We start from the raw sequence: 13,888 nt of genomic DNA on the forward strand, positions 1-13,888 counted from the left end.
ACCTGAGGTTATGCCTCACACCCAAAACTCTCCTCCTCCCCCCTTGGTTGGGGTAGGGGGGAAGTCTGTGCAAACCTGCCCTCAACAGAGAGCCTGAGTGCCATGGCTTCCCCCAGCCCATGGAACCCAGACGGGGATGATGTTTGGGACAGCTGCTGTGTTTGGCTTTCTTGTGGATGCATTCTTCTTCCTCAGCCTTGTTTGCTTTTTCCTAGACCTGAGATGATGGAACTATAGTGTCATCTCTATCTTATCTCAAGTTCCTTTAGGTGGCTTAAGTCATAGTCCCAAGTTCTCCTTAGGAGGCATCTTTAGGGAGGGGAGGGCTTCGGTGATCTTTATACAGTTTTGTCATCATGGGCAAAAGGTCCTTCATAACAGTGTTTAAGCCATGAACCATAACATTTCATTCTCTGAAAATTGGTAAAAGAAAACCACTTCAGAAAGTGCAGACAGTTTTCATGAGTAAAGGTCATAATAAGCAAGTCTTGACTTGCAGCCTGGCTTGCTAAGTTTTTGCTTCAGGCTACTGGATTTTCTGAATTTCTCCATGAAAAGTAAATTGAAAAGTAGCACCAAGGTTATCTGATTTACAACTGAATGAGTTTTGAGACTGAGAAGATACAGCTTGCCTGCCCATCTCTTATTCACCTCTTGCCCACCTTTAGCCCTTCCACTGCCTTTACCCGTCCTTCCAGCTCCGAGAGATTTAAATTGTTGTACTTCCAATTATTTCATAGCTTGAGGTGAAGGAAATGCTTTGTTGCCTTCATCTACATGTAGTGTATAATGCAGGGAATTAGCAAGAGGTGATGACACTGACACCCTCTCTAACACTGGAAGAAGGACTGCCAGTGCTCCAATTCACCATTTATGTATTTAGAAAATTTCTGAATCCGAGTATCTTTGGTGAGCCAGAGCAGTTCCCACCAGAAACAATTTGCCCTACCAGCCCTTCATCTGTTCACAGAACAAAGGGCAGGTCCTGTCTATCACATTCTTCACCAAGAGAGGAAGAGCTGATCACATTCAGTAAGAAATTTAATTACAGTCACAGCAGAAGCCCTGCTGTAATTTCATTTGTTTTTTATTGCATTCTTAAAATTATTCTGTTATTGCCTAAAAGTTATTATTTGGCTTCAGTGATCTAGCAGTCCAAGATAGGTAAAGCAGGCATTTTAAATGTAATAACCACATTAAAATATACCATGTGAAATATGATCAATATATAATTTCAGCCTTCACTGGACTGTTAGGCAGTGACCATGCTGCCTAGTGCTCCCACAGCTGACAGCAAGTCTCATGAGACTTGTGACTGGAAGGCCACATGATACCTGCTCCCAACTCACCAATACTTACCTTTTCCTCAATATCAAATGGAATAAATGCAGTTTATGCCACCTGATAACCTGCTTATTCCTTCTCTACACAGTCAGCAGCTCTGGAGAGCCATCCCTGAGTGGAACTCCACTGGGTAATGAGGCATTGCCAGGCACTGCTACGACCGTGTACTTGACCACTCATACCTCTGCATCAGGAACAGCCATCATTATGGATTTGCTTTTTTTGGTTTGTTTGTTTCTGAGTGCACAAACAGCAGAACCAAATGCGTACCATTAGACTCATAAAGAATGTTTTCCCCTCTGCATATAAATGTCAGCACCTGTATCTTTTTCTTTAGCATTGCCACAACTTTATTGGCCACTTTGCTCAATAAGTAGACAGGCACTGAAGTGATTTGATTTTGGAACAGTCCTAACGTACTTTACAGTTCTGAAAACACAGTTTAAGAAATGTTTGGCCAAAACTTCCAATCAAGGATGGACTCATCTGTTCCTTGCAGTTTTAAAATAGGGAAACCAAAATGTACTAGTGAGATCACTTGCCCTGCCACATCTAACACAGCCCACAATGAGCACAAAACCTCAAGAAGAGGAAAACATGCTCTCCCTCTGCCAGAAGCTGACTCCCATGCAAAACCAAAGAGCAGATCTTTTCAGTTCAGCAAAACAGTTGCTCTGTGGCAATTCTGCTACAGAGCAGCAAAAGAAAAACCTCTGTCTTTTACATCACAGAGAAGATGCATCTGTCCCTCTTGGGGGAATAGCCCTGTCCACAGGGACCGCTGTTGCCCAGAACGCAATAATCAACTACACAAAAGCAGAAGTCTTCAGTGAAAGCTGCTCCCCACCGAAAAAAAAAAGAGCCAGCCTATTTATTTCTTTCCTTTTATAATTTTGTGAGTCTGAAAGCACATTGGCTCTTGGGGTTACTACCCCTTCACCCCACTGGCTATGCCAGCTGTCAACCAACATTGTTTTCAAGCTAGAAATATGTAAGCAAAAGACAGTGAACAAAAACAAAAAAGTTGTTTATGTTCTAAAGCGTGAGAAAGTAAAAAACTAACCCTTAATATTACAATAGTAGCTAAAGAACTAACTCCATCTTACAAGCAAGTAAAAAGCTTTAAAAAATCTCAAAAAAACCAAAACAACAGACCACTGCTTTTTACTTTTCTTTTTGAGGTACCTGTACCCCAAAGGCGAAAATCTCATTATCCTTCTCTGTCCGTCTTGGCCTGGAAATATTTTTTAAATAATTCCTCTGGAAATCAGGTCTGTGTTTTCCAGAACATATCCTTGGTGTGTCCTGTTACTCTTTCAGATCTTAACAGGTCCAAATGCTGTGTTCCTCCCCATGCTCTGGGTTTGCATGCTCTCCCTGACAGAGGCTGCTGCATGGCTGTGGCAGCGGCGTGCTACAGAACCTGTATTACGTGCTGTAATACATCTTCTCTGATTATGGGCAATTTAACAGGAATGGGCAAAAATCAGGCACACAAACTTAGTGCTGATATTCATATTTTTTGTGTCCTGTTTTTCATTTCTTCATCCTGTCATTTTGAGCATGTACTTACAGCCACAAAGTCTCCCAGGAAAAAAACTTCACTCCTCTGCCTCCCAATACGTTGGAAAAAAGGACAGACTCTACATTAGAAGTCAGGCTCCTGCCAGGTCACTACTCACATTCCTTTGTTGAGGCTGGGCTCATTTCTCTGCAGGCCTTCACTCAGGAGAATTGCCTGGAAAAGATCTCTGGCCCCAGGTTGCAAGACCTGGTTTCCTGGCATATACAGCTGTCTCCCTGAAGGCACCATGCTAATGGTACTACCCTACTGTCTGCCTGCCTGCCTGCTTGTCTGTCTTAATGCTTGACCTACATCTAGAGATGTGGTTAGAGAACCCATGGCTCCTTCATGAGTCCTTGGAAAGCAAAATGGGCATTTGTGATTAGTGAAGTGGTTGTGTGTTCTGATTATAGTACCTCTGCTTAATGCCACATTTACCCACACTGGGCAAAAATGTGATCTAGTCTGGAGTGTTAGAACTACTACAGGCTGTTAACCACAGCCTGCAGCTAACAAGGCTTGAAATTTGCCTATTTACATGGCTGATAGATGAGGACTAGATTTGCAGTATAGGTCTGAGGAGTTGCAAGTGTGACTAGCAGAGTGTAGAACCCCTTCACAGTGCTTGCTTTACTGCTGTGTGGATGAAGGGAGAACAGCAAAAATGGATATGTGGAGGAGACTGGGAGAGGGGGTAGGCCTCTGGAGAGTCTTCCTAATCCCAGGCACTCAGCTCTGGCCACTGGCTGTCAATATACCCTCCATAAGCAAGTGTGTGCAGAGTATGTCCTCTCTCTAAAGATGGCATGGTCTGCCCTTCGGCCTTGCTCTCTTCAACAACAGCAAGCATACCTGCACCAGCTCACTTGCAGAGTAATGCCAGAATGCTGGCTAGGTCAGGCAGCTTAGCTTTGACTTACCCTGGACTGGAGGAAAAGTGTCACTGCCATGGCCACAGACTGGGCAGGGGAAGAAACTTCTTCTGTGTCTTGGAAACAATATAGACAGGATGGATGATCTGATTTGGTCATAGACCCTTTGTGAAGGATGAGAACCAGCAAGGGTAAATCTGGTGAGCTACTCAAGACTGAAGACTTGTTTCAGGGGAACAAGGATGTTCCACTCTGGGGTTTTATGTGTAAATGAAATGATTTCCTGATCTGTATGTACCAGGCCTGGGACAGATTTGTGCAACCAAACCATTACTCATTACTCAACCAAAACAATGCTCTTCCTCACCACCTTTGCTGCTGTTACAGCAGAAGTGAATAGGTGAGAGCTGCTCACTGCAGCACTGCATGTCACAGCATTGGGCACAGTTACGTTGCCTTGTGCTTGGTGCAAGGAGAGGGCAGAGTACATGGGCAAACTGGAATGCCAACTGAAATCTTGTCAGCTGTGACCACTTGTGGTTTCTTTGAAACCATCTGCCTGCCTCCAAACCTTTCCTTGCAGACAGATCAACACATAGGCAGTATGGATTATTGTGGACTAGAACTCCTATGAGAAATCCAGTCCAACAGATAAACACATCCTCTCATTACACATTGCTACTGACCGTATTAAAAGAACCAAAGTAACATTTTGTTTTCCAGAAGTTGGGCTATAGATATCTGTGTTTAGGAGCTTGGCCACAAAGCACTGGAACATTACTAACAAGATCATATGAAAAGCTATGCAGTTCTGTTATATGGGTTTCATGCCCTAAAGAACACAAGTTTTTTCCCTCTCTTGAATGAAGTTTTGTGAGCAGAATCTTTGCTGAAAGAAATCCCAAATACTTTTCCATCAACAATGCAGGGTCTCAGTGTATATGTTCCTGTCTGAAAGAAAGAAAACAGAAAGCAAGGCAGGTGTGATGAGGTTACAAGTAAATTAGTATTTTCCTATTGGAGTTTCTAGAGGGAGGTGAGAAGCATTGCTAATTCTGTCTCCCCCAAGGAATGGAAGCTGCGGTCAGTTCACCACACATTGTCTCTGCTGGTGTTTCTTCCTCAGGGAAGGACTCCTCCCTTTCTCTGTGCCAGTGTGGGGTCATTCCCATGGCAGACAGTCCTGCGTGAACTTCTCCAAAGTGGGTCCTTCCCACAGCCTCCAGCATTGGTCCCTTCCATGGACTGCAGTTTCTCAGAAACAGGCTGTGCTCCAGTGTGGGCTCCCCCTGAGGACACAAGTCCTGTCAGAAGGCTGCTCCAGCATAAGTGTCTCACAAGGTCACAGTATTCAGGCTCCTTCACAGTATTCACAACCTTCAGGCTCCATCCACAGCTGCACAGATCCTTTCCCCTTCTTAAATCTGTTACCCCAGAGGTGCTGTCACTGTCACTGATGAGCTTGGCCTTGGGCAGTTGCAGGTCCATCTTGGAGCTGCTTGGCATCAGCTCCGTTGGGCAGAGAGGAAGCTTCTAACAGCTTCTCAGAGGAGCCAACCCTATAGCCTTCCCCCTTCCAGAATCTTGCCATGGAAACCCAATACAAAGACTTAAGAAAACTATTCAGTTATCTTGCAACTTAACATTTTGCAATGCTGCTTAACATTCAGCTACAGTAAGAGAAAGCCAGCACTGGCTACTGTGCTGTACTTCTTATTAAAGTTAACAGAGCAGTACATAGAAAGATTTATGGTTACTAGCAGGGAGGGAGGGAATGTTTCCAGTAAGAGGGAAAAGAAAATCACAGTGCAAATGTTACTTTCATTTAGTTTGTGTACACTGTGGCCCCAAACTCAAAATATGTGATTCTGAATAAGAGGAAGCCTTTCATTAATGAAATGTACTTTCATGCAGTCGAATGAACAACACTCATTACAGATGAAGTTTTATACAACTGTCTCAAGATTGAAGACATATTGATAGATTTAAACACTAAAAGACATAAAGTACCTAAATTACACAGATTAATTTCACTGCACTTTGTGAAGTTGCTTAGTGTTCACATCTGTATATGGGAGATCTTTTGTTCCTATCAAATCCTTATGTGTGCTGTTGCACTCTTTTGACTGTTATATGATAGTCTGCTTAATTTTGGCATAAAGCACAAGGACACATAGCCTTATTTAACAATAATATTTCTTCAAGACTTTATCAAAAAGGCATATGCACATTTATGTACATATCATCTTGTAAGTTCCCCAGCCTAATTGTGTATCGTGGTGTTACAGAAGAAGGTCTTCTGCTTTTATGTGATGACGTTAGATACAGAGGGACAATTTTGGGGGTTGTGAGCTGGAGGAGGAAAGTTGATAATGAGTCCAGCCACTGCTTTGCTGGAATCTCTCCTGATTCTTCACCCTTCTGTGTCAACACAGGCTCTTGAATACCTCTCCTTTGAAAATAGTGAGGACTGGTATATGCCTTCCACTCTGAAAAAAAGATAAATAATGTTTAGTAAGAGGTAAGCTTTCTTTTTATGCCTCCCCCTATTTATTTGCCATCAATTTCCCATTTGGTAGAGGAAATTTTCCCACATCATCTATATTTGGACTTTGCTTTGAAACCTGAAGAGGCATGAAAGAAATCTGCTGTGGAAAGGCAGACAATTTCTAGTGTTTATGCTTTTCAATACTTGTAGTAAGAAAGAACCTCTGAGAACAGTGACAGTGAGCACTGGGGATAAGGCTGAAGAAGAAATAAGTTGTGTAATGTGCCAGAATAAGTTTGAAAAGATTCTTTTACTAGTTTTCTACTCTGCTCAAAACTTTATCTTGTTGCTTTTTGACTCAAGTGTTTAGCCAGTGTTCAGAGCTGTGCTCAATTAATCTGCTGATAACAGAAATTGATTTTTACAATAAGGTCTTTCTTTAGAGGAATTCAGTTTATTTACAAAGGAATCTACACAGTGTCCTGCTTCTGTGGACTTACTAAGACCAAATATCCAGTTTACTTCCTCACATTTTGCAAGCTGTCCTTTCCAGTGACTTTCACCTTGGGAGCTCATTCTCTTTCCCCACATAACTCTAGACATGGGTCTTCGGGGTGATGGCTCTGATCTCCTGTCCCTCTTCCCTATGGCCCTGGATAAAAGATGCACATATCTGCTGTCAGTCCATCTGCTGGTCCATGAGGCTTAGCTGTGCTCTGGCCCTGCCATCCTGCTTTCTGGCTCTGTGAATATTTGTTTCATTTCGTGCATATTATGGCTAGCACCTGCAGAAACTATAAAAAATGTGTTCCAGTTGATGTGTTTATGGAATTTCTCCATATACATTCTTGCTCACATTACACAAGGCATCCCTTCAAAATGAATAGGGAAATCCTTTTCACATGTGAATTTAGAAAGGAATGTGAATACCATGTTTGGGAAGAGATGTGCATGTCCCAATGTCACAGATGAAGTTGTGGTATGGGCCATTACTGCTAACAGCTTTGAGTTCCTCAGCATTCAAAATATACCGGTGGGGGCTATTTAATTTTAGCAAAAGTATTATAGATCCAGATTTTAAAAAAATACAATTGGATCATGTAAGAGAAAATATTGAAGAGTTTAAAGCAAGGGTCAAGGTGAAATTTCCTAGGGAAGCAAAGAGACTTCTACTGGTCAGTCTATGGGAAAACTTCAACAAGAGAATTGAAGTAAATGTCTTGCTTGGTAATAGTAAAGATGACCAACAGTTACAAACATTTTCTTTTATTATTTTTAAGTGGTAGCATCTAAGATTTTACTGTTTATAGAAGGAAGTTTAGGAATTTAAGTTAAAATCTTAAATGTGGTGTTACTTTGATACTGTTTTAAGTCTGAGACTGTTGCCATTATGTGCATTTAAAATGAATAGATATTTTTGTAATTTGAAGAGCTAGCCAAAGAAACCCAGACCTTGTTTCACAACTAAAATATAAATATTTAGTAGTAGTCAAAAGACTGAGTTACAGATTTGATACTGAAGTTATTTATTATTCTAATATAGTAACTAAGATTTAATGGCAGCTGCCAGTTTTAAAAATGCTGACTTTTACAATACAGTGCAATTTAAAAGAGCCAGAAAATTTGGAAATGTACTGACAAAAACCAAATGGACTGAGACGAAATGAGGGGCAGTGAAAAGGCCCAAAACTTGCTAAAATTTTCCCATCAGAATCCCAAATCAGAGAATAAATGTGAAAAAAGAGACAAGACAAGAATCTAAAGAAATGAAATGTTCAAAAAGAAGAGAAAATTCTTAAACCAAGTAAAAACAATAAAAATGAATGGGATGACAAGAAGGGCAGGGGAATGGACCAAAGCTTGTCAAATTTATCCTCATTAACATCACAAGATTTCAGGAAAGGGATTGAAATCTTGAAATTAGAGAAGAGAGGCTAACAAATGCACTGGAAAGGGTATATGAGCAAAAACAGTGCAATTGAAAAAGAACCAGAAAATTTGGAAATGGGGTGATTAAAAAGAAATGGACTGAGATAAAATGAGGGGCAGTGAAAAGGACCAAAACTTGCCAAAATAACTCAAATTAAAATTCTGAAATCAGGGAAGAAAGATAAACAAAGAGTAAGGAGAGGACACAAAAGAAATGTTATGCTAAAAATAAAAAGGGAACATTCTGACACCAAGTGAAAACAATAAAAGTGATGGGATGACAAGAAGTGCAGGGAAATGGACCGAAGCTTGCCCAATTGATCCTCATTGAAATTAAAAGATTACATTCCCTTTTCCTGAAAGGAAATTCTTCCTTTGACACGGGCGGTAGATCCCAGCTGGCTCTGGTTCCCGGCTGTGCCAGGGGCTGTTCCCGAATCCTCCCGCAGTCTCAGGCAGTGGTGCAGAACGAGGCTGTTCTTCCACAGCAACAGGGGTTGCAGTGTCCAGGTTTTGGAGCAAGGATGAGAGAAGGCTCTTTTCAGTGTGATTTCTCAGAGACCTTTATTCCCCAAGAGGGGGGGATGAAAAAGAGGACAAGACAAAGCCCACGCTCACTTTTAAACCAGGGGGTGGAGGGCCTGAGGCAGGTAGGTGATTTGCCCCAGGACAGATGGACAGGTGTTTTTCTATAACATAGAGCAGGGTCAGAGGGAAGATGGACAGCTGACCAAAGCTTCCAGAGACAGGGCAGAGGCAGGAGAGGTGGACAAAGAGACAGGGGAGGAGATACCTTTGGATGGTACCTGATTTATCGGGGTGTGGCAGAGGAAAGCAGGGATAAACCATTGGGATAAACAACTCCAAAACAGCTTAAGAAAACCCACCACCACATTCCTTTCAGAAAAGGGGATAAAATCTTGAAATCAGAGAGCAAAGTAGAACAAATGCTCTGGAAAGGAGATATTATCAAAAACAGTTCAGTTGAAAAACCCAGAAAATATGGAAATGGAGTGACTACAACCAAATGGATTGAGATGAAATGAGGGGCAGTGAAAAGGACCAAAACTTGCCAAAATGACTATAATTAAAATAATGAAATCACAGAAGGAAGGTAAATAAAGAGGAGAAGAACCTAAAGATATGAAATGATAAAAAAAGAAGGGAAAATTCTTTAACCAAGAGAAAACAATAAAAGCGACTCTGATGAGATAAAGTTCAGGGAAATGAACTGAAGCTTGACCAAATAATCCAGTGTGTGACTGGAGGGGAGGAGACAACCTCAATAGCTCCTTTACACTGAAAATTTTCATGGTATGATTTTCCCTAGCTTTCCCACAGGTGAGGACTCTATTGTTGTTTACATAATGCTTGAACTTGTTTTATTCCTGCAGGGAATACATGACACACGAGCCGAATGTTTTCATAATTCTAACAGCAAAATATGATGGTGTTTTAATTTTCTGTGTAATTGGACTTTTTTGATTGTTCAGCCTTGAATTCTGTTATAAAATATTGCCAGTTACACTGGAAAAAAATAACATCTGTTTTCTTTGTTTTCAGATCAAGGAAGAACAGTGAGGAAATGCTACACCTGATATATAATCAGCATTCTTCAAATGAAATAGCAGATGATTGATCTGTTATTTAGGTGTTCCCTAGAGTTAGCATTATAATCTCTAAGTACTTTATTTAAACTCAATATTAATTAGAAAGATGTAATTTCAGACATTGTCATTTAGATACAGTAGACTCTACTTAAATGAAGAAATGGACATTTTATTTTATTTTTTTTATTTCCATAATTTTGTGTCATCTGAATCCTGAAATTCTTTCTTCTGTATTCCACCAGTGACCAGCTAAAGCAGCATTTTGAGTTTGTTGTTTTGTTTCTGTTTTTTTTCCTTAAGAACTATAACAGTAGATCAAGTTCTAAATGGGTTATCTAGCAGATGTTTTACATTTTTCAATTTACTGGTCTCTGATGGTGTTTTGTTTCAAAGAGTATTTTTCTGATTAAGACACTCTGCGTGATCCCTTTGTATCTCTGCAGCAGTTAACTTGACTTCTTTAATTTGTCAATCATAACCTTAAATGACTGTTTGCTGAGCAAGCTAAATAAATGTAGATAGTATTCCACCTCTGGTAAAACTCAGAGGTCCTGCACAATAATCGTACAAGCTACTCTTCTGAATTGAAAATGTACAAAGAGGAAGATTTGTAGAAATTAAGCTACTTTGGACAGGATAAAATAAAGGTCAGGTAACCCAGCAGATGAAAGACTTTCAGTATAATGCCATGAAAGTGAAATGTCAGTACAAATTCCCTTAGCCTGCAGCTCCTCATTGCTAGCAGTGCTCAGACTTGCTATAAGAGCCATACAGCCCTGCTGGTGAGGAGATGTATGGACATGGGCTTAGACCTTCGTCCTGGCAGCCCCTCTACATTGGCATCATTACAGACCTCCTTTCAGTGGCCAAATCCATGTGGTAGCCACAGAGCATATGTGCCTGGCTCCAGATGTACTTCACCTCCTGCATCCACACCCACTGCAGCTTTCTCATGCTTGCACTGGAGTAACCTAGGGGGGTCTTTCCATTTCACCTTCACTTCTGCCCCAAGGGAGCAGCTGAGTGGCAGATAGATGGCAGTCATCACCCTACTGCCCTGCAAAATACTCAGAGACCACAGCAATAAATGCAGTGTAAAAACTTCATGTTGAGTAAAATAGCACAAAATATTGTCTGCCTCCCACAGGAGTTCATGGGTCTTTTGTTGTTGACTTCAAGTTCATGTAGAATTCCACCCATGCTTTTTCAAGGTAACTGGAAAGTTTTCTTGAAAATGTCTGTCGAATTTGGAATAAAATGGTTTTTTCTTGTTTTTTCTTTTTTCTTTTTTTTTTCTTTTTTTTGTTTTTCTTTTTTTTTAATGAAGGCTTTCTCTGTATTTAACTTGGTAGAGTGTGGTGCTAATAACAGCAAGGTTCAAGGTTCAATCCCCATACAAGCCATTTACTTAAGTGCTGGACTTGATCATTGTGGGTCCCTTCCAACTCAGAATGTTCCATGAATCTGTGATCTCAAACTCATATTGCTGTTGACTGTGGAATTTCTCCTCTTTCCATACCTCCTCAAGTCCTGTCAGATTTTATAGTTGTATCTAATAGTCTAATGAAATTCTGACCTGAAAATATTAGGGTGTCATATGCCTTTGCATCTGCATTCTTTCAATTGTTATTAGTCCTCACTGGTGTAGATACTTACAGATGTTCTTATTTATGATCTTAATTAAATTTATGATAGTTCAAGATATGTTTAGCAAATTGTAATTACTATTATTTCTTTATATAAAGCCAAAAAAATTAATCAGTCTATCTTCATTTCCAATCCCTTAGATATAATTCTGGCTCTTCTTTAACTTACAAAATATAATTACAAGTCATACAGTAATTTTATTAGTGAATACCCTGAAGACTACAGGATACATATCTTCTAGACTGGCTCATCCTTATATATTCTGTTTCTTCATGTATTCCCTTACCTGCCAAATCACCAGATATAGTGGCATAATCTTCATTACTTAATTACAATTATTAGTCAAGGGGTTTCTACCCCAGACATGCAGCTTTTGAGCAGTCTGTTGAACAGATTAACAACAGGTTTAAAAAATAAACCATTTGATGATGGGACTATTATCTGCTAGCCACCTAAGAAGAACAGTAGGAGAATAAATATTCCTTTAATATTTGGAGAGCACGTATATATAGAGAGAGCAAGTACAAATACAGAATAAAGGCTATTTGTGCATCCATTGCTAAAATTTATTCACTTTTGAATGCACTGAAGTTTAAAGTACTTTTTTGTGCAACATATGAATTATGCATATATATATGTATATCAAAAATGTTTGTATATTCCTTATGTGGGCTAGGTCATTTCTTGGAAGAATTAAAGTAAGAGGAGAGGGCCGCTTGATATTCAGTGAAATCTAATTTGCAAGCAATTTGCAACTATAAATTTCACTCAAGAGATTTCTAGGTGTTTGGTGCACATCTACACATAGGAAGAATTTCCCAAGAAATGAAACTTAATGGCTGCAGTGAAATGGATCAGAGACTTTACCTTTGCATCTCTACTTTCTCTGAATTGCTACTTCATTGATCTGTCTTTTGCTTTTATACTGTCCTTGTTTTTTTTAAAGAAGGCAGATGAATAGGCTTTTTACTAATGAGTTATACTAAGAAGCTGCTGGATTTCCAGACATACATGTCATGAATTATAGTTATATTTGAAAAAGACATTTTTTCAATTCAGTTTACTAAACACACTGTAGCATGCTTAAAATCAGAAGCCTTCATGGGCACTGTACATTTTTGCAGTGAGACATCCACCATCAAAATCTTCCCAGTTTAAAGAAAATGATGGGTAAAAGAGTATTACCTCATTCTTTACCTTGGAAACTCAGATGCAGAAAAATCTTTAATTTTCCAAGGTCAGTGAGTGTAACTGGAGCAGAGTCAAGAAGTTATCTCTTGATTTAGTGCCAATTTATGCCAGCTTCCATGCATGTCCTGTCTGCAGCACTCCAATCTTCTATTGTCTTGACCGTACTTTTTTTTTCTGGCAAAGCCTAAATGTCACAAGTTGTCACAGAGCTAAGTAGCTCTTACAGGTAGGCAGGATTATCCTATGCAGAACTGTCTGTACTGGAAGGGATACTTTAGTCTAGGTCTGTTTAATGGGCAGCTGAAGGAGTCAGCAAACTGAAATATTAAAGTTCTGCTTCTCTGCACTGCTAGTTAGAAGAGCAAGGAATGAGTTACTAAGAGTCTACAGAAAATTTGCAGCAATATGTGGAACTTTCAATGACTGTTCCTTTGTCAAGAGCACTTCAATCCTTAGAGAAACAAGTGCCACATCTGTACTGGGCCTGGTCAGGAAAAGCCAGAATGTTGCCTGCAAACAGCCCAACAGCAGCTCAATAGGATGTTATCTTAACAGGTTTGTTGATGCCTCAGATTGCCGGAATGTAGTTTTATAGTTCTGTCCCTCTTTTCATTAGATTTTATCTCCTCCTACAGGAAGAAACTGCCAGTATTTGTCCCTGCACTTTATATCCAGATTCAGTCTAGGAAGTCGAAGTCTTCCAGGGAAGCATCCAAAGGAGTTTTATCTTCTCCTTGGTGTCTACAGCATCTTCTCTAGAAAGTTGTATCTGTTCAGGGCACGTAGAGATTAACAGCATGGCCAGAGTGTATACTGTCTCTGGATACACAGATTAAGTGTGAGGAAATACTGGCTTCTCCTCTATTTTTATCCTTCCTGCTCTAGATCTGTGATGAATAAGGAGGAGAGGAGGGCACACAGGGGGCAAAAGGAGAGATGGGTGCAGCAGTGTCAGCTAGCTGGCTTTCTGTGCAGGCCAGTCATCAGGGACAGTGATAGAGAGTTTAGTGCTGACAAAGCCTGTCTCTTTACCCTTTGGCCCTGGACAGCCATGAATAAACAAACAACTGTGAAAAATAACAAAATGTCTTTCTGAATTTTCAGAGCCTCACATGCTAGTTCTCATGAAAATGATCCCTGCTGCCAGCATTTCCAGGAGTCCCAGCTATCTCCTGCAGTGCAATTATGCAGGCTCAGTAGTAAACTATTCTGCACATTTGGAGCTAAAGGACAATGTAATAAA

This window comes from Prinia subflava, chromosome 1, assembly GCF_021018805.1.
Source record: "Prinia subflava isolate CZ2003 ecotype Zambia chromosome 1, Cam_Psub_1.2, whole genome shotgun sequence".
NCBI lineage: Eukaryota > Metazoa > Chordata > Aves > Passeriformes > Cisticolidae > Prinia > Prinia subflava.